Here is a 27,810-nt window from a genome sequence, read left to right on the forward strand (position 1 = left end):
TCCTCTCCTCTCCTCTCCTCTCCTCTCCTCCTCTCCTCTCCTCTCCTCTCCTCTCCTCTCCTCTCCCCTCCCTCCCTCCCCTCCCCTCCCCTCCCTCCCCTCCCTCCCCTCCCCTCCCTCCTCTCCTCTCTCTCTCCTCTTTCTTCTCTCTCTCTCCTTCTTTCCCACTTTCTCTCCTTCTTTCTTTATCTCTTTCTTTTTTTCTCCCTCTTCCCCCCCCCCTTTTTTTTTTTCCCAGACTTCTTTTATCCAGCAGTCTAGCTCCGTTTGCTGTCCACATTTTTTGGGGGAAGTCTCCCGTTCTTCACAAATATTTGTGGACTGTCTTTAAGTTCATCTGCTCCGGCATTGCTGTGTTCCTTCCAGATTGATTTATACAAACCAGTACTCAGAGTGATATTGCATTCTTCCTGCTCTGGTTAAGATCATGGTATAGGAGCCCTAATATCTTCTGGGAACACTGCAACCACTGTTCCTGTAGCCACACAGATGCTAGTACTTTTACTGTGTCTTGATGTATTCTGTAGCAGTTAGAATCCAAAATGGTCTCTGCAAGTTTATGTTCTGAAATATATAAAACCTCCATCATATTAATTTTATTATTTTGTAAACTTCATTATTCCCAGGTTACCAAGTCCTTGCAAAAGACAATACTTCATGATTCTTCCAGCAGTCACAGTGTTGCTCTTAAAACATGCAGTGCCTGAGATAGTTGGCATAGCCCTACAAGTTCTGCAAACTCCCAGCAATCTACCTCATGAAGACATAACAGTAATTTGAACTTTTCTAAAAGTAAAATGTAGGAATGGATGCTCATATACAGTATATTTGACTCTGCATTCCCTAACAGTGAGGCGACAGACTCAAGAAATGAAAAAAAGAAAAATCTAAGTCTTTATTTACTTTTTACAGTGGATTATAGGCAGATGGACTATAGAGAAATGACATTATACACTGGTAAGATTCAACGAAGATACAATTTCTTCTATAATCTGCCATGACAGATTGAAAATTCCAGGTCTTAATTGCTTACTATATATAATTTCACTTCCTCCAATCTAAAAAGTATACAATCCAATAGTAGCAGAAAATACAACAGAGGTGACACAGAATGAAATAATTATTCTATTATCAGAGAAGTCTATTTCCCTAAAAAAATAATAATAAAAAATAAATCAGTTAATAAATCAGTTAATATAAACCATGAATAAAAATAAATAAAAATAAAATAAATAAAAATAAAAATAAAAAATATCTAAAAATCTTTAAAAAATCTTTAAAAATAAATATCTAAATTATATTTTTTCAAGATTGACCTGAATTTAGGAGTTCATAGTGTGCTCCTTAATCAGGAAAGCAAGGCAATCACTTAAAAATAGCATACTTCACTATCAAGTCCATATTGTATTTGTACTTCAGAAAGAAAAATAAGTAGACCTCTGAACATTTCCTGTAGATTCTTTGAAATCACTATACTCTGTCCTTTTCTGCATGTTTTCCATACTTCATATTGTATTCATACTTATCTATCTGTAGTCTAATGGTTGAGGATTTAAAAGAAATGTGAGTTTGAAACTGTCTTTATGTACACTTTATGTACTTCAGATTTTCTACCATTTCCAAACAAAGGATGTTCAGCTGTACTCTTTCCTTTCAGAACGGGGCCTTTTAATTTCCATTATTCCTTTATGCTGGATTGAAAATTAGTTCTGCTTTTACATTTATTTTTCCTTTTGTTGGCTTACTTGCCTTTCCACACCCTCCCTATTCCTATAGTCATAAGGACAAAGAATGCTCTTAATAGTATTGAAAAACCCTGAATTCCACTAGTTTGAATACTTCATTTTTGGCATAACATGAACCTTGTCCTTCTCTGTCCCAGGAGCAAGAATTCTGCAATGCTTCCAAACACATATCTTTTCTGTGGCAATGAAGTCTTCTCTGCATCCAAGATATCAAAATGTCAGGCTGTTGTTTTGAAAGACAGAATTGAGGAAATACATCTGATTTAAATAAATTAGGTTGTTTGAACATGCCTAAAGCAATAGTGGAAATACGTCAGTGTTTTCCTGCCTCTTAATGCAAGTCCAACTCAGTCGACTGGGCAAAGCATTTTCAAAATGCGTCTTCATTCATTCATGCACAGTTAGAAAGACAGGAAATTATTGCACGATTTTGTTTGCATTATAATCTAGATAGGAAAGTCTTTTTGTGGTTGCAGTCCACCTTGAAATTGCAGTAGTTTGTGTAGATTCATCACTAGTTGTCCTCCTTGGTACGCAGCTACCAAAATCTAAATATCAAGGAATTTTTTATATTATCTTGGACTTCATTTCTTCAGAAGTCTTAACAAATTTTATTTGCAAGTACTAAGTTTAAGCTTAAGGTTTAATGAAAAGTGCATATTTTACTATTACTGATGTCTTCTTCACTACATTTATACAAATAAATTCATCTAAAAGGTTGTGTATGTGTTTACTAAAGTGCTTGTCCATTGGCTGAAAATAGTTTTTTACTGCAGGATATTAACTGAACACGCCTGTCAGAATCAGCTGTTCCCACTGAACTTGGGTTTAAAGAAGTTTAACTGAATCCCTTCAATATAGCATGATGAGACTGGCAATGGATTTAAGCCATCCAATTTATCAGTTCCAGTTTAAAGGGAGGTGTTACAGCAAATATTTCTGGCAACAGCTTTGTAAGATTTTGTGCAGAAGAAAAGGAAGAAATCCCTGACTATTGGAACCAAATTCAACATGTAATTTCTTTGTAAACTTCTTGAGCTTGATGTCAAATGCAGATTGTTTTTATTTCTCATCTGCACTATTGCAGAACTTTACAATCCTCGTATTTAAAAGCATTCTGCAATTTTCCATCTCAGTTCATTTATATTTAGTTAGTTTTCATTGTTCTTTAGCTTAAATAGCTCCTGGCATATAATATATTTACAAAGAATATCTGTATTCTTTCAGATTCCATTTTGCAAAACTAAAGAAGCTGCTTTTCAGGTTTCACCTGAGCTTCTTCAATACTGTTTATCTGCAGTACTTCTGATTTGAATGCAGCTATCTTGCAACAGAATTGTATGTACTGTTTCACGTGCAGTCTTGCCAAGACCTTGTGCAAGTGGTACTCTTTACTAGTACTGGAAAACATCCCAGCACATCCTAAGATTACGCTTTCCTTTTTCATGGCAGCTTCCTTCTAGAGGTGATGATAATCATCATGTGACTGACTGATTAAACCCAATTCTTTCTCCTCCTGCACTATTTCTAACTGATGAGCTCCCAGCTTATAGCAGAAATTCTTGTTATTAGTCCCTGAGTGCATGACCTTACACTTTGTACTATTAAATTTCATCTTGCTTCTATTACTACAGTTGTCAAGGTCATCTAATTCTTCCTGTATGATATTCCTGTTCTCCTCTATATTGACAACTCCTCCAAAGTTTTGGCATCAGCAAATTTCATTAACACGTGTCTAATATTTGTATCAAAGCCGTTAATGAAGATATCAAAATAACATTAAGGACAATCTTTGAGAAACTCCATCAGGGATTCACAAACTGATAGACTTCCTTTCAACAGAAGTCATATTTGTCTTTTGTTTAAGCCATTTCTTCAATGTTACTATTCTTGTCCTAATACCTAGTTTAACTGGTAGTTCCCCATGTGGAACTGCAGTGAAGTTAGGATAGACTGGATCAGTTTCACTGCAGAGAAAGAATTATAAACAAGATGTAGAAACGTGACCAAAGGAAGACAATTCGATCAAACAAGGTCTGCATATCATCCACACTGTTTGGAATGTCAGCTAGGAGAAGACAAAATCTCACTGATTATACAAGCATTAAGTCTACTGAGAAACATCCAATGAAAACTAGAAAATCAGCAAGTAGAAATAACCTTAAAAAATGGTTTGCAAATAACAAAACCTTTGCATATAGCCAATGAGTGGTAAGGTATATCTTGATATAAGTATATTCTTGTATCTAAACAATACTGCTTTACATTCACTCTGTAAAGCATCATTATTTAAGCAATAATGATACAATGGTCCACTATCAGTTGGTTATTCAGTTAATGAAGTGCCTGAGGTTAAGGCAACTGCTTTACTTACCCACCATGAGGTTATATTAAGAAACAAGCATTCATCTTGATCATGGCACCAATTCAGCATCTACTAAATTGACAGCTCTATCTGAGAATAAGTTTCTATCACAAAGAAAGTGGCATCTGCTGTCATTTGGCAAGTATATTCCATTCCCTACCTAGATTTAACAGCTGAAACTCCTCTACTGCACAGTATATCAGCTCCCTTGCTTTATAGCAGCAAAATATATTGATATTATCAGCAGTTATGTTTGTAGTAGTTAATTTCAAAATGAAATTTGACTTAGTGATGGCTACCATTCCCAAAGATTAAGCCCCTTCACCGACTGTTGCTTCTTATATCTGAATAATTTTTTAGGCTAATTTTAATAATTGTGATCACTTCAGTGGTTTGGCTAAGACCATGGACGCAAGAGGAGTGGTGTCTCCATCCAACTGGTATGATAGTGAATGATGTCAGAGGAAGGTGGTATCCCAGGAGCAGCGAGAAGTTAACTCTAGTTTGCTGATCTTTTCCCTTCTACCAGCCCAAAAACAGCTGTGTAGAAGCACTTTAAACTTGGATAACCTGGATGTTCATAAACTCTTTATCTACTGAAGAGGAGAGTGCCACGGATATGAAAAGCTCACAGGAGAGGGTAGCACCAAAGGAGCTCACCCTCCTGATGCATTTATGAATAAATCAGGAAAGTTAGGAGGGGAACTAAATGCAGAAAAAAAAATAAAAAGTGGCCTACAAAGTCTTTTATGTTTTCAAGGATCTATTGCTCAATTAAAAATATAAATAAATTAATTAAATCCATGTTACAGTGTCCTTATTTTTCCATCACATTGGCCAGAAAGGCCAATGACCTTAGCTGGGTGAAGCTGTGGGGATATCATTTAGAAGTAACTCAAAGGTTAGGAATTTTCTGTTAGTGTGCAGGGGGCATTCAGCAATTTGGGGTGGGGGGTGGGGATGGATCTTATCAATGCCTATAAATACCTGAAGGGAAGGTGCAAAGAGGACAGAGATAGGCTTTTTTTCAGTGGTGCCCAGTGCCAGGGCAAGAGGCAATGGGCACAAACTAGAACACAGGAGCTGAACATCAGCAAGCACTTCTGTGCTGTGTGGGTGACAGAGCACTAGAATAGGTTACAGTGAGAGGTAGTGGAGTCTCCCTCCTTGGAGATACTCAAAAGATCCTGGGAAACCTAATATAGGTGTCGCTGCTTGAGCAGGGAGGGTTGGACCAGATGACTTCCAGAGGTTTCTTCTACCCTCAAACATTCTGTGATCCTGTGATTCTGTGATATCTGTTGAACAAAGAAAAACAGGAGACAAAAGATCTAGGTCTACTGGAACCTGAAGATCAAGTGTCAATAGTTAAATTCTACCCTAATGCAGTTAGTTAGCTTGGAATATGAAAAGAATCTACACTTGGGGCCAAGTATACTATACTGGATACACTGGCTAGTATAGCTTATAACAGAGCTTATAACATCCTGCTTGATAATTTAATTTACATTTCAGTTTGTGCCACAGATTTTCCTCTAGGTCTGCTCTTCTACCTTTGGTGAATTTTATACAATATTAGAAATAATTAATTAAAAAATGATATACAGTAGGCTAAAAATGTTGTGCCTTTAAACTTCTCTACCCCACAGGACTCAGCCAAATCCTGAGTGGAATTAGGACAGCTTTGCTCTACTTCACTGATTGAAAGTTGGTTCTAACAGTGGTAAGTTTTGAATGAAAATTGTTAAATTTGATCAACTTCTGCATCAAAAGCATGTCCTACATTTGATTAATCTTAAGGAAGAAATGTGTCTTGTTTTTTTCTTTCTTTGGAAGATTGTTTTTGTTCTCATCTTTTATCATATACTGATGCTATCACCTTGCCCACTTCTACTAATTACCAAGGTTTTAAAGTTTCTTTGGATCTGGCAGAATATATATATATATTATATATATATTTCTTAATCCTGCAATCCAGCTGCAAAACCTTGTCCCAATTGTAAAGCAGTGCATCTCCCTAACCCATCAGCTAAAAGCCTTTCTACGATATATGAAGTATATCTGCAGTGTTTGTTCAAATTGAAATTTAGATGATGATCTCTTCATATACATCATGACGTTTTATATTTCTGTGATTTGCAGTTAATGTTTTTTCCAATCCCAGACAGAAATAGAGCCCTGATTATCTATGGAGGATGATCCACAATTCTTTTTCATTCATCCTGAAATAGCAAATGAGTATGTTTACTCTGTCATCTGAAAAGATGATACCCTGAAACCACACTATTGAGCCTGTCACAGTTGTGTTAGAGGGAGGTGACCCATTTACTGATAAAAACAGCTAAAACATACAAAGCTAGGCTGAAATTTTATTTAAACAAAGGTAGCCCTTGTATGAACTCCTTACTTGCTCAGGCAATGGACTAAGTAATGCTACCTTAACTGCTCACCTATTTTAAGACTGCTACAACTGTGAAGGCCATTTTAATTTTCAGAAAGACTTTTTTGTCACATTCCCACATTCATTCTAATGCATCTTCTCCAGAACATGCTTTTGAATTACTTTTTCAAAACTTTTTAAAACTTACGTGAAAATGTTGTCCATTTCAGGCACAAGCAGTACAAGGACTGATTTTAAGCATAACAAATGGCACTTGATAGATGCCCAATGGGATCAATATTGGATAACTTTTCATAGAGACAAACACCAGGAGGAGAGGTCATTATATTGTGCTATTGGCTTTCCATTATGGGCCTTCACATTTTCCCCAGATGTTCTGTGTTGAGCGCAGTAACTTCTGTGTGGTTAAAACATATCTTCCAGAAAAGGAATCTGTCTTGATCAATGGACATTAAAAGATAAAACTGATCATACTCTTTTATAACTTGTTCCAGTGGTTAACCACTCATGGTTAACATGTGGCTTAGTTCAGCTTCCAGCCATTAGTTCTTGTTATCCCTTTCTTTGCCTGATTAAAGAGCACTTCAGTATTCTGTATTTTCTCATTGTGAGAGTACTTATACTTTCACAGTTACCTCTCAATGAAGTCAACACTCAATCTTCTTTTCGATACACTAAACAAACCAAGCTCTTAAAATCTCTCACTGTAGGCATTTTATCCAACCTTGAATTGTTTTGTTGTTCTTTATTGCAACATTCCCAGATTAAAAAACAAAAAAATAACCCAAAACAACCAAAACCAAAAACAAGAATAAAATACCCCAAAAAACAACTCCCCAAAACCCAACTCTCTAAACTGTGGACAACAGAAATAGACAAATTATTTTCTTATCTGTGTCATAACTGCCAAATAAAAATACAAAAATTCCAAATCCTGCTTCTTGCTTGCTTATTTGTAGGATTTCAGTTGCTGTTTTTCTGTCCACTCTGATATCTCCCTCCTCAGTCAATGGCTTCCCAGACAAAGATGCCTACCCTGAAGGGCTGGCCTGAACCTTTTTCTTCCATTCACGGTTTTGCATTTGACTGAGTTGCAACTTTTTTTTTTTTGATTTCCCAAATGATCTCATTTTAACAACAATTCAGAGCACACTGTATGGTTCTGTCGTCCTCATTATTATTTACTGATTCTCCAATCTTTCTGCCACCCACAAATTTTCTAAGAATGATTTATGTTTATGTTTTAACTCATGGGTGAAAATGTTGAATAACACTGAGTCTAATGTTGATCCCTGAGGAGCCTCCTAAGATCACTTCCATTTGATGATGATTTAGCACTAACTCTTTTTTGAGATCATTCACTTAACAAGTTCCACATTCACTTACATTGTGGTCTATTGAAAATGCATTGTGTTATCAGTGATCTGAAAAAGGACTTTAGAAGTATGCTGGTTACAGTGGTAGGAATTCTAAGCATTCATTGGAATAGAATGAAACACAGGTAGTTGTCCCAGGTGTTTCGTAATGCACTCCCCTCATGTGTCAGATGAAAACATTCCTACAGTATGTCAAGCACTTCAACAATTTTAATATAGATGGTGTCATTTCATATCTATGAAGACATTAAATATACTTATCCATTTAAAAAAATCTAGAAATATTAAAATGTTGCACAAAAAAAAAAAACAACAACCACAACCCTCCAACGTTTATTTTTCATTGTAGTTCTCATCTATTTCTAGTGTAGCTGTGTGGCTTGTCCCAGTCAATGCTTTGGAAACTCATGCACCACCCACTGCACAGAATGCCATAGAATCACAGAATCATTAAGGTTGGAAAAGACCTTCAAGATCATCTGTCCAACTGTCAGCCTACAATCAACATCACCCCACTAAACCATGTCCCTAAGTGCTAGGCCTAACCTTTCCTTAAACACCCCCAGGGACGGTGATGCCACCACTTCCCTGGGCAATTCCAATGCCTGACTACTCTTTCTGAGAATAAATGTCTCCTAATTTCTAACCTAAAACTCCCCTGGCACAACTTGAGGCCATTCCCTCTAGTCCTATCACTAGTTACCTCTGAGAAGAGGCTGACCCCCAGCTACCCACAACCTCCTTTCAGGTAGCTGTAAAGAGCAATAATGTGTTCCTGGAGCCTCCTCTTCCCCAGACTAAACAACCCCAGTTTCCTCAGCTGCTCCTCAGAGGACTTGTGTTCCAGGCCCTTCACCAGCTTCATAGCCCTTCTCTGGATATGCACCAGTCCAAAACTGAACACAATACTCGAGATACGGCCTCACCAGAGCAGAGTACAGGGGAACAATCACCTCACTGATCCTGCTGGCTACACTATTCCTGACACAAGCCAAGATGTCATTGGCCTTCTTGTCCACCTGGGCACACTGTCGGCTCAGATTCAGGTGAGCGTTAATCAGCACCCCTGAATCCTTTTCCTCTGTACAGCTTTTGAGCCACTCTGCCCCAAGCCCGTAGCATTGTGTGGGGTTGTTGTGGCCAAAGTGCAGGACCCAACTCTTAGCCATGTTGAACCTCATCCCCATCCCATTGGCCTCTGCCCATCAACCCATCCTGTCCAGGTCCCTTTTCAGGGCCTTCTTACCCTACGGCAGATCAACACTTCCCCCCAAGTCGGTGTCATCTGCAAACCTACTGAGAGTGCACTCAATCATAATCGTGCATCTAAATCATCAATATAGATATTAAAGATGATGGGCCCCAACACCGATCTCTGGGGAACACCACTCATGACCGGTCGTCAGGTGGATTTCACTCTGTTCACCATACTCCCTGGGCCTGGCCACCCAGCCAGTTTTTAACCCAGCAAAGAGTGTACCTGTCCAAGCCATCGGCTCCCAGTTTCTCCAGGAGAAACATGCAAATATGCATGTTTGGATGGATACTAGACTGGAAGAATTCATTTTACGATATTAGGTACAAAGAAGAGTTTTCAAATAAAATGCAGCTAGATTTATGTGACTAATTTAGGGATACTCCAAGACTTAAAAATAGATGTGACTTTTACCTATTATCTGCAAATATGGAAGCATCAAACCTTAATTCTTTAAATTGCTGTTCACTACCACTAAAGAATTTGCTTGGAACAGCATAATCATCCTTGAGGCATCTAAATACATAAAGATTTCAAAATACTGAAAAAAATAAATAAATCAGTCTTGGCATTTAAGGGTGGCTTTGCCTGCTCATGAGGGCTATGTTGTATCCAATGCAAATAATCACTGGGGTAAGGAACACAATATTCCAATGTATGGTGATGAACTTTCTGTTAAGAGGCAGAAGCTGGTTACCAGCTACATCATCTGCTAAGATAAAAGCAATGAATAATAGAAGCACAAACAAAGGGAAGGTGAGGTGAAATACAATTGTATCATTAAGCTCTCACACTGTTTGTAGAAAAACAACAAAAATACCAAAACAGCCTAATGCCAATAATTTATGAAAAATAAATAAATGTAATTAATGGAGCAACTATTGTGGCCATTGCAATTGCTCTCAACTTTAATAAGTGCATTAAAAGGATATACCTATTTTGACTTGAGATTATTCTCCCAGGGAACTGAAAATAAATGCAAATTAGAATTTCCTCTTCTAAATGCTACACTGACAACTAAAATAGTACAGTAGCTTATAAACTGGGCTGTGCCAAAAGGGTGCCCTTACCAGAAGCCTTTAAGATCTTGATAGACTGACTGAAAAACATCCTAACAAACTGACATAGTTATTCACTGATTTTTCCTGTGGCCCACACTTGCCTAAAAACAGAACAAATATGCTCAAATGGACCAGCTACCATATGCCTAAGTCAGGTCCTCCTTTAACTTTCTTGCAGTTACTTAAGACTGCATATTTGTGTTTTAGGAATAGCACAAAGAATGATAAATCCTTTAAAAATTCATGTCTTTGCTTTTATCAGATTAAGGTATTTTAGCAACTACAGCAATATTTTATCTGTTTTTGCTGGGATTTGGTTCTCGTTATAGTACCCTTGAACTGACCCTGATAGCTGGTGCTTCTATCTTTTATCAGTCCTGAGTCTTTTGAATCACCACATTACTGAGTTGTAAGACCCTGCCATCTTCACACATATACCTAAACTTGCTTACCCTTACCACCCAATTTGGGTCATCATTACAGTACCAGAAAAGGTGCATCTAGGTCCTATCTCCTGTATTATGACATCAATCCCATAGAAGACTCATGGTCAAAAGTCTCATAATGTTAACTTTATTTTCAGCATGAATTTATGACTGAGCGAATTTTATAGCCTATATGCTGACATGGCATTTTTTTTCTCTGAGATCTTCGAAATGCGTACAGCATTCTCCATCCTTTCTCATTCACTAGTTGGGATCTTTCTGTATACATGACTCATCATAGAAGAGAGTAGTTCTTTTGCCCTTTGTGGCATACTCCTTTAGTGTTGTAGCTATGTATCTAAATAAAAGGCAGCATGTTTCCAAGCACTTTTTTTCTCTCAAGGCTCACTGGCTGCAATAGAAACCTAAGTCCACATGGTGATCATATTTGTTACCTCAGGGACTAATTTTCTTTTACCTCCTTTCCTGTATTCCAAAGCTTCATTGCTATTATCCTCTTGCTCCCCATGCACTAACAAAAAGATTTTAATGCATTCATTATGCAAAATCTTGTCTTTTGTGACCTTTGCCAAGAGTGTCCCCAAAGGACTGGCCAGGCTTAATAAGTGCACAAATAAACTACGATGTCAGCCAAGGGCACTACTGGCCAATTGAGTCTGCACCATTGCACTCTTCCCCAAACCCCCACTTCACACCTGAGATACCCTGAGGTGAGATTGCAGGGGCGGTGTCTGCCCTGGAAAACTGTTAATCCTTTCCGGTGGCTCCCAGCTAGGCAAACAATCCCCTTTGTGAAGGCTGGAACAATCACACAGACAATATTGCCTTTCGCCTCTCCAGAGACAGACCCTGCCTTCCTTTAAGTTTCTCTCTTTTTTTTTTTGGGCCACATTTTTAATGCTTTCAATCTTATTTCATTTATGTTATGTCCTGTAAAAGCTTTGTCATGGGTGAGCCAGATGGGTCATTGGAGGAAAGGCACTCTCTCATCTGATTCCTGTGTTAGTCCATTTTCCTCCTGCCCAGAGTTATTGTCTAGGTTCTGCAGCGAAAGCATCCGCTCGCCCATTCAGTTGTTGATGCTGTGGCAGATTACAGTGGTTTCTGTCTGCTAAGCAGTCAGCCAAAGAAAGCAGTAAGAGCAATAGAGCAGCCTCTTCATTTCATATATAAAAGATGCAGATAAAGCATACGATATCAGAGAATGACCTAACTGGTAAAAAAAAAATAAATCTGAATTTATTGTGGAAAAATATAAACTTTCAAAACTCTAAAAGAGATCGGGCTCATGAAAGATAGATATTGCAAATATTAATGCAAATTATTAGTAAATTTGACCCCTCTACCCCACTATGACACACATTTAAAATTTATTATGGAACACATTCAGGGGAATAGCTTTAGGGAATTCATTGCTCATCTTTCTCTTTCTTCCTCCATCTCACACACTAGCAGTCTCCAGACAGCTTCTCTGAATTCTTCAGAAATACTGCCACTCTGACCTCTGTACCATAGATCCATTGACTTACTTCATTTGACTGTCTGGAGTGACAGGTAAGGTACCAGTACAACATGTTCGCACAACTTCCATGGCAGCATACACATCTTTCCAGCTCACCTCTGTATTATGATGCAGAATATCATGATGCAGAGTACTTAAATAAAATCTTTTTGAGCTTCTGATGTTTTAATACATATAGTCCAAAGAAGAAGCACAAGCAAGCCGTAGGCTTCATTTTAGCAGCATAATTGATCTTACAATATGTATATAAGTTCTTTTTCTGAGTTTGTGTCAAATAGGGAAGACTTTCAACATCATGAAAAGTTGTGGGTACCCAACTGCCATTAGACGCAATCAAACTTCAATACATAATATTCTTTGTCTATTTTTTTTCCTAAAATTTCTAATCCATTCCAAAATCCTACCTGGATTTATCTCACTTTAGAGATTAAAAAAAAAAAAAAAAAAAAAAGAACACACTGAAATGATATGATGATAATACTTTTTTTTTTTTTTTTTTTTTTCTCCAGAATCTGCTAGGCAACGTAAGGCTGGATTTTCACAGATGCTAAAAATTTAGACAATACTGTGGGTGCTCATCACCATGAAAACTTAGCTCCTGAGCTTAAAATTCCCTTGATAATGATTTATGATTTTACATAACTGTTCTCAATGCCATAATATCAAGACATTTCCTCTAGCATTTTAAGGAAAAAAAAATAAACAAAAAAAACCACACACACATAGACACACAAAAATAAATTCCTTTCCTCGTTTTATCAGGACTTTTACCAGGTTCTATTTCGAAACTTGGAAAAATATATATTTGCTAATCTGACAGGATACGGCAATATCAGGATAACACATTTCCCATATGTGGAACTGGACTGTAGCCATTTGTTCTTTTAACATCTACTTCAGACACTCAGGTTGCATACAGTAGGTTCAAATTATCTGTCCAGCAGCTCAGGAAGGAAAAAAAAAAAAAAGGTACCTTTTCTGGCATCTCTGTCTCAGGATAGGAAAAGACCTCCAAATACCTTAATAAAACAAAATGAAAGCAAGGGAGCTGGAAAGACTAGAATGCTCATCAAGATCTGGGGAGAGAAAAAAAGGAAAGGAAAACAAAAGACACTTGTCAATAAACACAAGAAACACCCACCCTGTATTACTGCGGTTACTAAGTGCTAACAATGAGCCTCTGGCAGGCAGTGAGGTGTGCAGACAAAAGGCCCTTGAGAAGTTGTACTGCTGCATCCTGTATAATAGTTGAAATCTGTGAGTGTTTTTCAAGGTTAGGCACAAATAAAGCAAAATTTCTTTATTAAGGTTCCAAATTACTCATCTTCTCCTACATTTCAGTCCATTGTGGGGCTCTGAGTACTGTAACTGACCTTTGATAAACAGTCATTTCACCACAGTGATGAGACTACATAAAAACCGGTCTGCACAATATAATGCAGATTAACTGAGGGGCATTCCAGCTTTTCATAAAAATAAGCCAGAATGACATTGAAGAATTTGCTCATAATCTAGCCGGTTGCATGTGCACATATTCTTTGTGAGTGAAATTTCTTTCCAATGAGATAATTTAAACAATGAAGAAATTACTCTTGATATACATGGATCAGGCAATTTATAGCATTTCCTTCAAAGGCGAGTCTAGTTAATGCTTTGTCACAGGTGTGAAAGAACTGATGATTCAGTGTTCATATGCTTTGGTACATAATGAGGCTGATCACTGATGTTTCAAACAGAAGAAAAAACTGCAAATGTGAAGTTATTATAGGTTGTTTCATGAATACTTTTCACCCCTCTGAGCGAAGCCAGTGAGTTAGCTGGTATTGTAAAACTTGCAGAGTTATCTAAAAATAAAACCAAGAATCTGTTTTGATCAAGAAATCTTTCAATAGTCTGTCAAATCTGAGATCATTAAAATATCTGTAAAATACAAGTAAAAAGTTAGCATGAAGGATCAAACAAAGCAATCATGTCATACTGAAAGTAGCCTGAAATATTGACAAGAGACCCAGCTGAATTAATTAGTCTAGGAAGTTTAATAAGCAAAGCCATGTTAACAGTGTAGTGTTGTTTACTATTTATATGAAAAATTATCAATATCAATTTTCAAAGGCGTTTTAGCACACTAGTAAGAAAATAAAGGGGAATAAAATGAAAAGCTTACCACCAGAACTAGCATTGCCACTTTGTTGTGTTGCACTATCCAGCTTCTGTCATTATAGCTGGTCCCAATTTATCCTGTTCTCATTTTACAAGAAAAAAATCAAAAAAGGCACTACAGATGAAATGATCAGTATTACTGTCAAGGCATTTTAAACAAGAATGCAGAGTCCTTGGGCCAGAGCTCCAGCAGTTCAAGGCAATCTTTAATCCAGCTTTGTTTCTCTTCCCTGTGTTCTCAATTTGTATGTCTTGATGCCCGTTTGCAATGAAGTCTCTAAATTACGTTACAAAAGGCGGTTGTCTTTTCAAAAAAGAAGCAGTAAAATTGAACTAGAATAATGCCACACATTATTACTGAAATGGCAAAATCCAAAAGACCATGAAAATAAAATCTGCACTTGAGGATACAGATAATTGATTCACCTAAACAAAATGCTGCAGTCTATAAATAGCACTGTAAAAGGCCAAAGTACTGTTCTTGCAGGAAACAAATTTTTGAATTCCACTTTTAATCTTCAGAACTCTTGGATTGCACTTGATGAGGAGTAAAACCATTTTTAAGAGCTAAATGGCTTTATTTTCAGAATTTCTGAGCAGTTAGAGCACCCAGTACTTTCAATATAAACTGCAGGTGTTGAGGACTACAGGAAAAACATTCCATACACATATGTGTTATATATACACTTATTCATATATTAGATGTATCATACATATACCTGCTCACCAGTATTTTTGGCTTATACATTTATCATAAAGGAAAAACATTTATCATAAAGGTAATATAAATTACAACAATGCACATACAAACTGAACATCTCTGATGTAGGCTTAAATAACTATGGCTTAAACAACTTTTATTTTTATTAAAATAAAATACAGTAGATTAGAGAGGCTTTATGAGTATCCTACCATCAGGGTTTTCTCCACTGATTTGAATGGGAGTGAGCCTTAAAAGTGTGTTCAGATTCAAACTTTTTTTTTTTTTTCATAAGTGGTATAACAGAAAACATAAGCAACAGGGAAGAAAATAATAATGAAAATAAAAACACCACTTTAATTGCCTTAGTCTGTATTAGGAAAATTTAATAACTTTTTTTTTTTGGATTGCCAGTGTAACTAGTATGCTGTTGATTTCTGAAGCTGCTTCCTCTGCTAAGAATAAGCCCCAGAAAATATTCATAGCAATTGCAATTTCTGAGGCATGCAGTAAAATTTATAATCAGTCAAATTTAGGCAGTTTATAAGATTCCTTGATTCCTGTCTTGCTTTTTCATTAAGCCCTTTAAACTGGACTTCTTGTCAATAAATAAAACTATTGACGTTAAAAGGTCACATCCGTGACCTTTCACATGTTTCTCCTGCTCTGTATCTATATACACTGTATACTTTACCTCAAGAAGAGATTCTTTTATTTAAGAGAGCTTAAACTGTTCAAATTTGTAATGTACTGGGGATTTTGGAATATCTGGAGGGCTTAGTGGATAAAGAACTGACCTTTCATCTCTGAACCCAGTTCCCATCCAACCTAAGATAAGTGAAAGAGTTTTGTGTCAGCTGCCCATGTGATAAAACTAGCTTTACCTTGTATCATTCAACACAATTTGGCATGACTGGCAGTTTTTTTCCTCTCAGGAGAAGCACACTGAATATGGAAAATGAATTGCTTCTGTCTCTAGAGAGGGTGGTCCTCCAGGTTAGGCTTTGAAGTTATAAATGGGAAGTGCTGGAAAGCTCGTATTATTGCTGGTTGCCAGCCCCACATCAAACATATGGATAAACAGCGGGTCACAGTTTTAAATCAGTGACAGAAGATGATTTACAAATACAAACATGTAACCACTTATGTGACTCTTCCTCACCCAAATGGAAACTATGCAATGTAGCTCAAACTAGATTTGAGTAATTCTAAGGTCTACTTTTACTTCTATAGGTAGTAAATTTCTACATGTATTTTAAGAGCACATATTTATGTATTTTCCCCCAGGGAAAAGAAACGTCTCCAGATTTCCAGAGCACCATGGCTTCCTTATTTATCTCTGCATAAGGCTCCGCTTCACAGAAGCCGATACACTGGTGGGGCAACCCTCCTCCACCCCCACCAGTGCCATTTCCAAAGGAACCACTCCAAGCTGCTGAACTCCCCAGCCCCCAGAGCTGCCCTCTTCTCGCAAACTGAGCATCAGACCCTCTGCGGGGAGGGCTCGTCTATGAGAAGAACATTAGAGCCAGTAATCAAAGACAGGTCCCGACCGTGGCATGGCAGTGCCCAAACCACAATGTTGGGGCTTCGTTTTCTGCTGGATATAGTGCACTTCCATTGGGAATATTTGTTAAAAAATAACTTTTGATTTGTTTTGATTAGAATTATGTACTGTGTCTTTGTGACAAACTTTAAAAAGAAACCAACAGTCTGAAATGTGAATTCAGTTCATTTTGTTACTGAAACTCAGAACCTGCAATCAGTTAACATGCACCCAGTAATTAACTGGATTTCTTCTGTCTGGTGAATGTATTAATTATCTGCAATATAACATAATGCTCCCTTTTCTCTTGCAGTCCTTGGAACTAAGTTTGTTTCATTTGATACTTTTTATGACTCTTTAGTAATATAAAACCATTTTTAAAATAGCAATAAAAAACTGCTCTGCAAGTATTTCTGGAGACAAGATATTTTTATAAACAAGAAAACCCACCTCAGTGGCATACATTGATTAAATTTATCTTTATGATTTATCTATACATCACACGGATGGAATTTTTCAGAAATGCCATAAACTGCAATTTGAAACCATGTCCACCTATTGCTTGTCTCACAGCTCTGATCTCAGGTTAAAAAATCAAGAGAGAATAAATTTCCTTTTAAGATAATGACATCTCTGGAATGTTAATAGTACAAAACTTTCAAAAGGTAAAACTATTTCTTAGCTGAACTAGAAAAGAAGCAGATTGGCTTAGTCCATTTTGCACCTTTGTGCTAGAGAATGACTGGGTTTAAATTACAGCAGCTTCAGTCTTTGCTTTTCAATCCCTTAATCCTTAAGGAGCAGAGGTTTCAGTTCAAGACAACTTCACACAGAACGTACGAAAAGATTCTGTGAGCCTATCTCAAGTATGATGATCATTTTTTCAGCTGCAATGTTTCACTCACATCCCATAGCAAAAAAAAAAAAAAAAAAAAAGACTGAGGAAAAACAGTGTCAAATAAGTAATGCATTTTCAATGAAAGGTTCCTTTCCACTATGGTTTAATACACATGCATGAAAAGCAATAAATGGTTTCATGTGAGCCACTTGCAGATACTCCTACCTATGGTTTTCATCACTGTTTTACTGGTATCCCCTCACATTAGAAAGCCTTTGTGATATTCCTGAGCTCAGATGGAAAAGGAAGCTAGCTTGGGAGGTTTTACATCTGGTAGCCAACACTATTACTTAAACAAGCTACGTCAGTTTTCAAAAAAAGCTACATAGGTCAAATCAGGGCAATTACGTTCTGATCTAAGTCACATACATTTGTCAATTATTTCCAGGTGTTTTTTGGGCAACCTATTTTTCTTATCTATAATTAATATTTTGCTAATAGGGCTGAAGTGAAACGTCAGGGGCCTCTCCATTTCTCCTCTTCATTTCATTAAAAAAATGAGTTGTGACAGTAATCATTTTTCTATACTTAGGTTTTAAAGCATTATGTTATTTTATGTTACAGCTATTATTTAAATCATAGTTTGCAGGTATTATGGGCATTATATTTCTATGCCACTCTCTAAGTACATACATACACACGTATATATAGAGATATACATACCTCAAAGAGGCATACATACATGCATACCTCATACTTATCTTGGAAATTAACCAGTAAATGCTTGAAATGCACATAATGCAATTAAAGAACAATTCTGGAAACAATCACGAAAACCTTTATTTAAATTTCTACCTTCCATTTTGAACCTGCAGTTATTTTTTAATCTATGGAGGCTTATAGCTGAGCACTTTGAAAAACGTGTAACTCAACAGTGTAGGAATAAGACTTCTTTACTAATACAAAACATTTAAATTAAATTCAAAGGTCCAGACACCATCCTGGCTGGCATTAACAAACCATAAATATATATATATATATATTAAAAAAAAAAAAAGTTTTGAAAATCACAAAGACGGAGATTGATCATCAAACTGAAGTGACGAGTACTTTTTTGGGGGGGTGACTATTCCCTCTGAATTATAGGGGAAGCCGTATAGCATTAGATACATAATTTTAGGTGAGCATTTTCGTTTTCTGTCTTTCATAAGTTTGTGCTAAGAAATGCTGACATCTCAGAATTACAGAACTCAGTTCATAGTGTTTTCAGTTTCAGCCGGGTAAAAATAATGCATGACACTTTTTGAAGAATGCAAAATGTATGCAGCAACACAGAGTAAAAAAAAATATTTTTGATCTTCAAACATTGTTTGACCTTAATCAATGTCTTCCAACAAGCTTAATGTGACACAGCCCTGAAACAAAAACACACAGCTCTTGGGTCCAGCTCTGGAATGAAAAAGCTGTGATTATTAGTCCTCTGTGTGATCTTTTCAGATTGCACTGATGAGATGAAGTTTAATCTCGTTTCACTCCTCTCCAGTACCACAAACCACAGGCAGTTTAAGGCAGCCTGGAAATCTCTTACATCTGGAAGAGCAATAATTCATGGGATTTCACTTGACAGCCATGACAGGCAGCAGGGCAGCCAGAAACAACTGTCTCTTATGTTGTGCTATTTGCAAAAAGTCAGAAGAGGAGGAGCAGGCACAGGACCACATCCTTCTTTAGCATATGTTAGAGGAGGAAACCCTTTTATTTTCTGCCAGATGATCCATGAATAGGTCCTAAATATTACATAGACAGTAGCTATCACTTCCAAACAAAATTCCTTGGTGTCTGCTAAGCTGCAAAGCATATGAAGGTCTATTGTCTGGCAAAGGGTCATGGTTAAATTTGAAAAGATTTTTTTAATAGATATTTCAGATTCTACATTTTGATTTATAGGCATTTGCACACCCTGCTGTGCATGAATATGATACCATCTTCTGAGCAGGATTATTTCGTGAAATGTATATGGGATTTAGCTACAGTAACTTTTACTGGGCAGCTTAGAATGGCCAGCAAAGTACTAGAATTTACTGCAGCACAGCTTGTGCTGTCAGGCTCATGGCTGGTGTTTATGATTTCTGCAGAAGCAGAAATAAACAACTTCTCCTTAATGGCTCTCTTTATGTGTAGGCAGCAGTAGCTCTATCTGGTCTCACAACAGTAGCTGGTGCAGTGGTCTGTCCCATTTCATGTGGAACCAATGTCTGAAAATTTGCATTTCTGCTTTTCGGAGTTTTCAGTGGAAGTAACCAGGAATGAATAAATCAACTGCAAATGTCTGAATGAGTAGCATTCCATTCCACTGCTTTTTCAGGCTATAAATACATCTGGTTGAAATGGCCAGGTTTTGGAGTAAGAGCAAAATGATCAGATTTAATCTGAGTTTGTCTTAGAGTCTATGGCCACACTGTAAATACTCTGATATCAACTGAGATTTACTTAAATTACTGTCTTAAGGAAGGAGGCCTGTTTTCTGAGTGTCTGTGGTCAAGTAGCTTAATCAACATTTTTATAGGCATTTACATGAGTATTTAAGTAAACATTAGAAACTGGATGAATTACACAAGCCAGTATACAGATGAATTAACAATAAATTTCCATAATTTCTATCTGCATATACAGAAAAAAAACCCAAACAATAGAATACAATTTTTTTTTTGATGTAACAACTGTTTTTAAAGTTCAAACGAATGTCGACACGCATTGTATATATAAAGCAGAAAATATTTTTTTTTTTTTAAGAAATGAGACAACTGCTCTATGCCAAAGAAAAACAATTCCTTTGCCAAACTACACATTGTTAACTTAAAATGTGTTCCATGTGGAAGTAGGAAGACTGATCTGATGGAAAGGCTAGTGATCTAAAGTCAGCTGGCTCTGTGCCTGCCAACTACACATTTTGGCTTCCAGTTTTACAGCTAGAATTGGAAATATATATTTTCTTTTTCCTTTCTTTTTTATTTTATTTTTTTCTCTTTGAGGGTGGAGACAGTTCTTTCTCTTTTTCTGGTGATGCAATGAATTTGCCAGTAAACTTACATATTTCATTTTCCAGACTTTAAACAAAGAGAATACAATTTCAGATCACATGTACAAATTGTGTTATGTGTTCTAGGGACTTTGTTTTACATTGGACTGATTTTCCAAAGTGAATTTCCCACTGTTTTTGTGTACTCATCACAATTTTTCTAGGAAGATATTGTATTACCCTATCTTTTTGGTATGGAAAAAATATAAAGACAAGTTTGCTGCATATTCTGAGGGTGATATCTTACAGATTTTAATATTTCAACTTTCATATTGCTTAGCATTACCTATGTTGATCAAGCATTTAGTCTTTGCCACCCTCTTCTGCATATAAGATGCACAGATTTGTATCTATATGTGGCCTAAAGCATATTGCAAACATAAAATTTTCAGATAGGCACAAATGAAACAGCTACAGTACCTGGTAAGCTCTTAAAAAAAGGCTAGCATCCTATGGTATTTTCTAAAGGATTCTCCAAACTTCATTTGTTATTCACATTAAACCTACATCCATCATCCTATTTTAGTACATATTTTCCAGCACATGCTGCATGGTAATTATGAATACAGAAGGTTCTATTCATTGTGGAGTATTTTCACATTCTTTAGATACACTGAGCACTATGAGGTTGAATTTTGATTACTGTACTAGATTTCTGGGCACACAAAACACATATAGAGCACATTTGCACTTATTTTTAGTTTTAAAATATTCCTGAAACATCTAGCAAGTCCGCAGATACTTAAAATGGCAGAATTTCAGACACAATTCAGCCAGAGCTGTTTACTGCAAATATGATTGTAGGGTGCCTTTATTATTATTTTTTTTTTCACTAGAATACCCACGTTTTATTTATGATTTTGGATTTTATTTCACAGCATTCCAGTTTAGTTTAGCACGATGTATTTAATAACCATGTCTACTGTCTTAATTACCCTATAAAGCAGGGTTCCATTGGCATTTGACCCTCCACAGCATTCCAGAGAAACTGCAGGACCATGATAATTACCAACTGCCTGTGAGAAAATTAAACAAAAAAGGCCTAACTTTTAAACCACCATTTTAAACGACCTATTACATCTCAGGAATAAATCATTGATGAAATAGCCTGCTTAACAGGAAAATAGCTATTCCATAGCAAAGAATTTCCCCTTGCATGATCATGAAGAGAATATTAAGTATTCTTCAGCTCAAAAGGTTAGGTTTTATGTCTGTCCAATGCCTTTTAATGACATTTTTTTTGTGCAATTTTACTGTAATCAAAGACTTTTCCTATGTAGGTTGCAGACTATGACTATTTTGTCAGTCTTAAACATTTAACTATTCAAAGAACAGAAAATCTATTTAAACATGTAAAAAGACAAAAGTGTTTACAAATGTAGTATCTTTCACCATTAAAAGAACTTGCATTAATATAGCTTGATTTACTTTGATTAATGTAGACATTTGTTATATATTTTTTCTAAAAAGTGTTTATCAATTTAAAGTCATAATAGTACATATTAATTGCTAACAGTTAAAAAAATCTAATAAATTTGAAAATCTAAATAATGGCTTTATTTGATGACACTGTCCTTATCCTGTATCTAATGTCAACTACTATACTTATTTCTGTAACCATTCTATACTTCATTTCTTCAATACTATACTTAGCAAAATTCTATTTCATCCATCTTTTTCTAAATGTTACGTTGTATTTTTTCTAAATAATTCATCTGCGCTGAAAACTGACCCTCATTTCCAGATCAGATCAACATTCCATACACACACTGTGAAGTTAGAAATTTACTAACAACAACAATAACAACAAAGGCAATTAAAAGCATTTTTTTTCACTTTTACATATATGATACAATAATATAAATCAAGGGAATATCCATTACTTTTAAAATTCATACCAAAACATTTTCTAAACCTCCTTAAAACATTTCACTTGAAAGTATCTCTGTTTTCAACAGAAGCAACTAGAAGTCTAATGAACAAAGAGTTTATGGAAGAGCCAAGCCACAAATGAAACTTAAATGGTTTTAGAAAGGGAGTTTGAAAAATAATTCTGTGTTCAATCAAAAATAGCGCAACCCTTCTACTTTGTGCCTTGTGGCTCAAAAGAAGCCTTGTGACAGCTATCAGCATGGTTAAAGGCCTCTGGCCACAACTTTTATTCAAATTCCAGTTTAATTTATAATCCAAACCAGAGATTAAATGCATAGCAGGCAACTGAATCCTAGTAATATATTATAAACTTCTGGGTTTGATGATCCTAGTGCAGTTGTTCCCAGCCCAAATTTGACACTCCTATACCATTGTTCCCATGCTACTGTCTACTGAAGTACCACCTGTGTAATCACTTAGACCAAAGCTGGAGTTAGTATTGCAGCCTGGGAACTTCTGGAATAAAATGCAGTTTAAAATCATAAGAAAATAAGAACAGCCATAATGATTCAAACCAAAGGTCTAGCTAGTCTCATATTCTGTCTGTGAAAATGTCCTCTAGCAGTTACCAGCGGAAAGGATAAGAACCAGGCAAGCATGTAATACTATTTCCCATATTTGTCCAGTCTCTAGTAAACTGTAATTAAGACTTCTTGAATAAGAGTTGTGTATATTCATTTTTTTCTCAGCAAAATTGAACATGAGACATTTTAAAACATCTGCAGCATATAGCGATGAGTTTCACAGATTAGCTACGCATTGCATTCAGAAGTATCTCTTTTTCTTTGTTTTGAACTTGACAGCCATTTCTTTCATCTAGTATCCCATATTCTTGCATGGAAAAGAACAGGAATCAATAATTCTCTATGTGCATTCTCAAGGGTGGTTAAAGATTTTATAAACACTCATATGTTGCTCCCTTAATTCATGTTCTTTGTTATTGTATTGTATTGTATTTATTTTCCCCACGCTGCAGTGCCCTAGATTAATTATTTTTCACCAATGGCAGGGGATGTTGGAACTAGATGATCCTTAATGTCCCTTCCATCTCAAACCATTCTATGATGATATTTTTATGATTTCTAAGGTGTGGAAGCCTTTCTATAACTCTGATTAGTTTTATTGCTCTTCTCTGCGTTTTCCTTTCCTTTCCTCTTTCCTTTCCTTTCCTTTCCTTTCCTTTCCTTTCCTTTCCTTTCCTTTCCTTTCCTTTCCTTTCCTTTCCTTTCCTTTCCTTTCCTTTCCTTTCCTTTCCTTTCCTTTCCTTTCCTTTCCTTTCCTTTCCTTTCCTTTCCTTTCCTTTCCTTTCCTTTCCTTTCCTTTCCTTTCCTTTCCTTTCCCTTCCCTTCCCTTCCCTTCCCTTCCCTTCCCTTCCCTTCCCTTCCCTTCCCTTCCCTTCCCTTCCCTTCCCTTCCCTTCCCTTCCCTTCCCTTCCCTTCCCTTCCCTTCCCTTCCCTTCCCTTCCCTTCCCTTCCCTTCCCTTCCCTTCTTCTTTTTCAGTTTCACTGTATGTTTTTTGGATAAAAGAATCAGAAATGCCTACTTTGTTGAGAGAACCCTTGCTTCATATTCTACTTAAATTTAGTGCACCGTGCCTGACTGTGCAGTGGGATGTGTACAAGAATCCAAAATCACAGTCACACATTTTTATTTTTCTGGCACCGAATATCAGGGTGATATGTTCAAGATTGAGAGGAGGTTTAAAGCATTAGGGTGCTAACCAAGTACTAACTAGCTTAGTCTTTTTGGAGCCTAAACTCTCACACTGTAATTGATGACAGGTTGTGATCATGTATGTTTTCATAAGGCGCTCATCCGAGCATCTGGCACATGCCAAGCCCCTGCTCATTTCTAGTACAAGACCTTGCCACAAAATCCTTCATAGCCAGTAGTTCACTTGGTGATCTAGTGCACCAGTCTGCTCTCCAACTCAGCTCCACAGTTATGTGGTTCAATCACATCAGCCTTAATTTTGCACCCAGATGTTGCTGTGAGGCTCTTGGCTCCATCTACTGAAATCAGAAGTCATCTGAAATGGTACTGACCCCTTAAACTCAGGTTCTGAATGAAGCAGATTCTGTGGATGGTTATGGATTAATACAGCTGTCGTTATCATTCTTATATAGGGTTGGGCACTAAAAATCTCCCTTTGAACTGGGCGTTGAAGAGCATTAGTAGGATCCATGGGAACAATCCCCCAAATTGCCACATGAAGAGTTCCAAGAACCAGGAACAAGGCATAGGAAGACTTTAACATTACATCAGGCTAGCCAGGAGGACCTACATAAAATGGTCTTGGAATGTGTACCTACTAAGGGAGCAATGAAATTCTATGGTTGACCAGAGGTCGCCCTTGGTCTCCAAGACTTGGACCTTGTTTCACACCAGAATATTCCTTCTCACATTAATCCTGGGCTTTTCCTGGTAGACAAAAAAGGTCAAAGGTCTTCTTTTTCAAGGTGAAACGTTTTCTTTGCTCAAGCCCTAGTACTAGGGTTGTGCTATATGACGGAGTAGGCGTGGATCTCTTCCTTAAACTTAAAACAAAAGAAAACCCAAACAAACACAACCAAAAAAACCAAGACAAACAATCAAACAACAAAACAGAGAAAACTGTCCAGCCCACCAAGTTGGATCTAAGAACAAGAACGAAAACTGTTACTATTTTTATTGTAACAATATGAGGTGTTAGTATAATTGTTTAATAATTATTATGAAGAGTTCATGTATCTCCTTACAATATCTCCATATATGGAAGAAGTCAGATGATAGTGTTCTACACACACATGCCAAAGTCTGAAGAACTGAATAAGAGGTGAGAGGAGAAATGAGAAGAGAATGCATTATGGAAAACCTGGGGATATGAAGAATGATGAAGTTTCAGCACATGTGGAGTCAAGATTTTGTACAGGTATTTAACGTGACAGTGGTGACAAACACCTCTTCAGAAACAAGATATTTAGGAGGGGGAGCAGCACATGAGGTATTTTAGTTGCTTTTTAAACAAAAACAAAGACAATTTGGAAATGAAGAATTACAAGAACATTTGCAGTAGTGGGGAAGTGATACCACAGCTTCTCAAAGTACTCAGCGAAATACAAATTTCACAAGTACAAGGATAGTACTCTGGGTATATTAAATAATATGGTAAATTTCATTGAAATGTCATAATATTTTGGTTGGTCTAGCCATACTAGTGGAGAAATAACAAGGTGATGGCAATAATCCTGCAGCTGTAGTTGAAACTAAAGGCTGCAGTAGTTTACTAGTAATCAAGAATAATTCATGCCGCATATTGCATGGTCATTTATCTAGGCTTCAGGCTTACATCTTTCTTCTGCATGATTTGAGGCAGGAACTTGAATACATGCTCCACTTCTCAAAATTAGATGGCATAATGGTCTCTCCTACCAATGGCTACCTCACTATATAACTTATTTTAAGTTTAGAGGTAGAAGAGGAGGGAGTACTGGAGCAGGAGGCTCTATACTTTAGCAGTTAGTCCACTTAGAGTGGGCACTGGTATTCCTCTGAATATAAATATCTCAGTGTTAACTTTCTTTACATCTCTTTAAACTAGAAATTGTAAATTCAAACACTCAGAGACTGTATTTCTGGATTTCAGACCCTGAATTTCCCTACTGTGTCACCATAGCAGCCTCAATTGCTTTCCCAACCAGAAAAAAATCTTGCCCTACACATGTATGTTCAAATACTGACTAAAAATGTGTTCTTATGGATATGCCTTCCACTTCCAGGATTTTTTCCTTCTTCTGAGGCCACAGAAATATATCCGCATCATAGTGGTGACAGTGCAGTAAACATCTATATGGCTAACAGCTTTTCAGTGCTTATGTTATGCCCATTCAGTTAAATCTTTGCTTAACTGGAGGAAAATCATTAAAAAGGTCTAAGGCTATCATACCACAGATACAGTTCCAAAACAATTTGAGCAACTACCTCTACAGGCCCTTAGCTAACTTTCAAAAGACACCTTTCACTTCCATTCCTACTTATAAGTTAATTTTTGTACTGTGTTCTCAGAGATCTCTATTGACATTTTGAAGGTGTGCTATGCCTCCAGAAAGCATACCAGGGATTCAAATGGACCAGAATTGTTATTTTCACATGAATTTGCTTGCTGATATAGTAACGGCTCTTCTTTGGGATATGAGGTCTTATATGCCTGTCCATTAAAAAAAGATTTTCAACAAGACACCTTCTGTATTTTTAGTTTCAGCTTTTAATAGATTATGTCAAAGGAAAGGACTGTCAGGAGATAAAGACAGGCATAGGCAGAATTAAATGATTTGGCCCAGTTCTGGCACCATTTTTGGCTGCAACTGGTTTTGGAGCAAACACCATGTAATTAGGAGATGCACCTGCTAAGGGCTTGAGCTGTGGCTATTTTTTTACACCCAGACAGCAGCACAGATTGCCAGGATTTCTGGCAATCCATGTCAGCATAACATTCCTGAAGGGAACTAGGGCATTTACATGTGGATGCAAGACACACTAATACTTTTTCAGAATTCAAGTTACTTTTCTAGATAGCTTCAAGTGATCTAAAACAGCTCATTTAGAACGAAGCATTATTTATTTGCTCAAAGCTGCACAGAGACTGGATGAAACAGCAAGAGATTTATGCCCTTACAATTCAACCACTGTAATTTTTTTATTTGTATGCCATTGATAATTCCACTCAGCTGGTTCACCTAATTCATAGATAAGAAGTATGTCCAGCTTTTGTGAAACCAAATACGTCTTTCTCTGGCAGTTTTCTTCAGCTGCTGCTACCTCTACCATTTCCTAGAGACTTTAATAGAGTACTGTCCTCTTTGATCCCTGATTTGGGCTGGGATGACAAAACCTTGTTAACCTTGTCTGGTTTCTGTTAATAGCCTGGTATAGGGAATACAGGTAAGAGTTTTCAGGTTCTCTAGGATTCTTCATAATCTATCTAATAACTAATTTTGTTCACCATTGTTTGTCTACTTTAAATATTCCTTAAACGTTTTCTTGGAACTATCCAGCCAGGCAGGATAAGATCAACAAAATAAATTCCTGAGCTCTACAATTGGTATTCATAAAAATAATGCAGATGTCTCTCTAATTCTCTTTAACAACTTACTATTCATATGATTCTCCAGTGGTTTACAGAGGTAAAGCTGCATTGCCGTAAAAGTTGCCTCCATTTACAAGAACAGTTAATTTTGCATAGCACAATGTAATGGAGGAAACAGCAGTGTTGGCACCAGAGCCTATGGAGCAGGCTATATAGTATACGAGCAAGAGATGGAGGTCTTTGATAAGAGATGATGTGGGGGGGTGGCTTTAATGCTCCAATTCATTTTCTTTGTGAGGGGGAGGGATGGCCTATTGAA

The 27,810-nt window shown here is 36.8% G+C and overlaps 1 protein-coding gene across 5 annotated transcripts in view; it reads left to right on the plus strand.

Annotated features, from left to right (window-relative positions):
- Positions 1-27,810, plus strand: part of LOC310894120 (uncharacterized protein) — a 150,986-nt gene that overhangs the window by 42,777 nt on the left and 80,399 nt on the right. For 3 of the 5 annotated variants that reach the window (XR_014579573.1, XR_014579574.1, XR_014579577.1), the window contains 2 exons: positions 5,760-5,833; positions 16,319-18,489. The exons of 1 other annotated variant lie outside the window; for it this stretch is intronic. The gene's annotated coding sequence lies outside the window, so the exon portion shown is untranslated. Of the gene's footprint in view, positions 1-5,759; positions 5,834-12,101; positions 12,204-16,318; positions 18,490-27,810 lie in introns of those variants that run through there. One more of the 5 variants, XR_014579578.1, reaches the window with a different exon arrangement.

The sequence above is a fragment of the Anser anser genome (assembly GCF_964211835.1).
Source record: "Anser anser genome assembly, chromosome: 2".
Classification (NCBI taxonomy): domain Eukaryota; kingdom Metazoa; phylum Chordata; class Aves; order Anseriformes; family Anatidae; genus Anser; species Anser anser.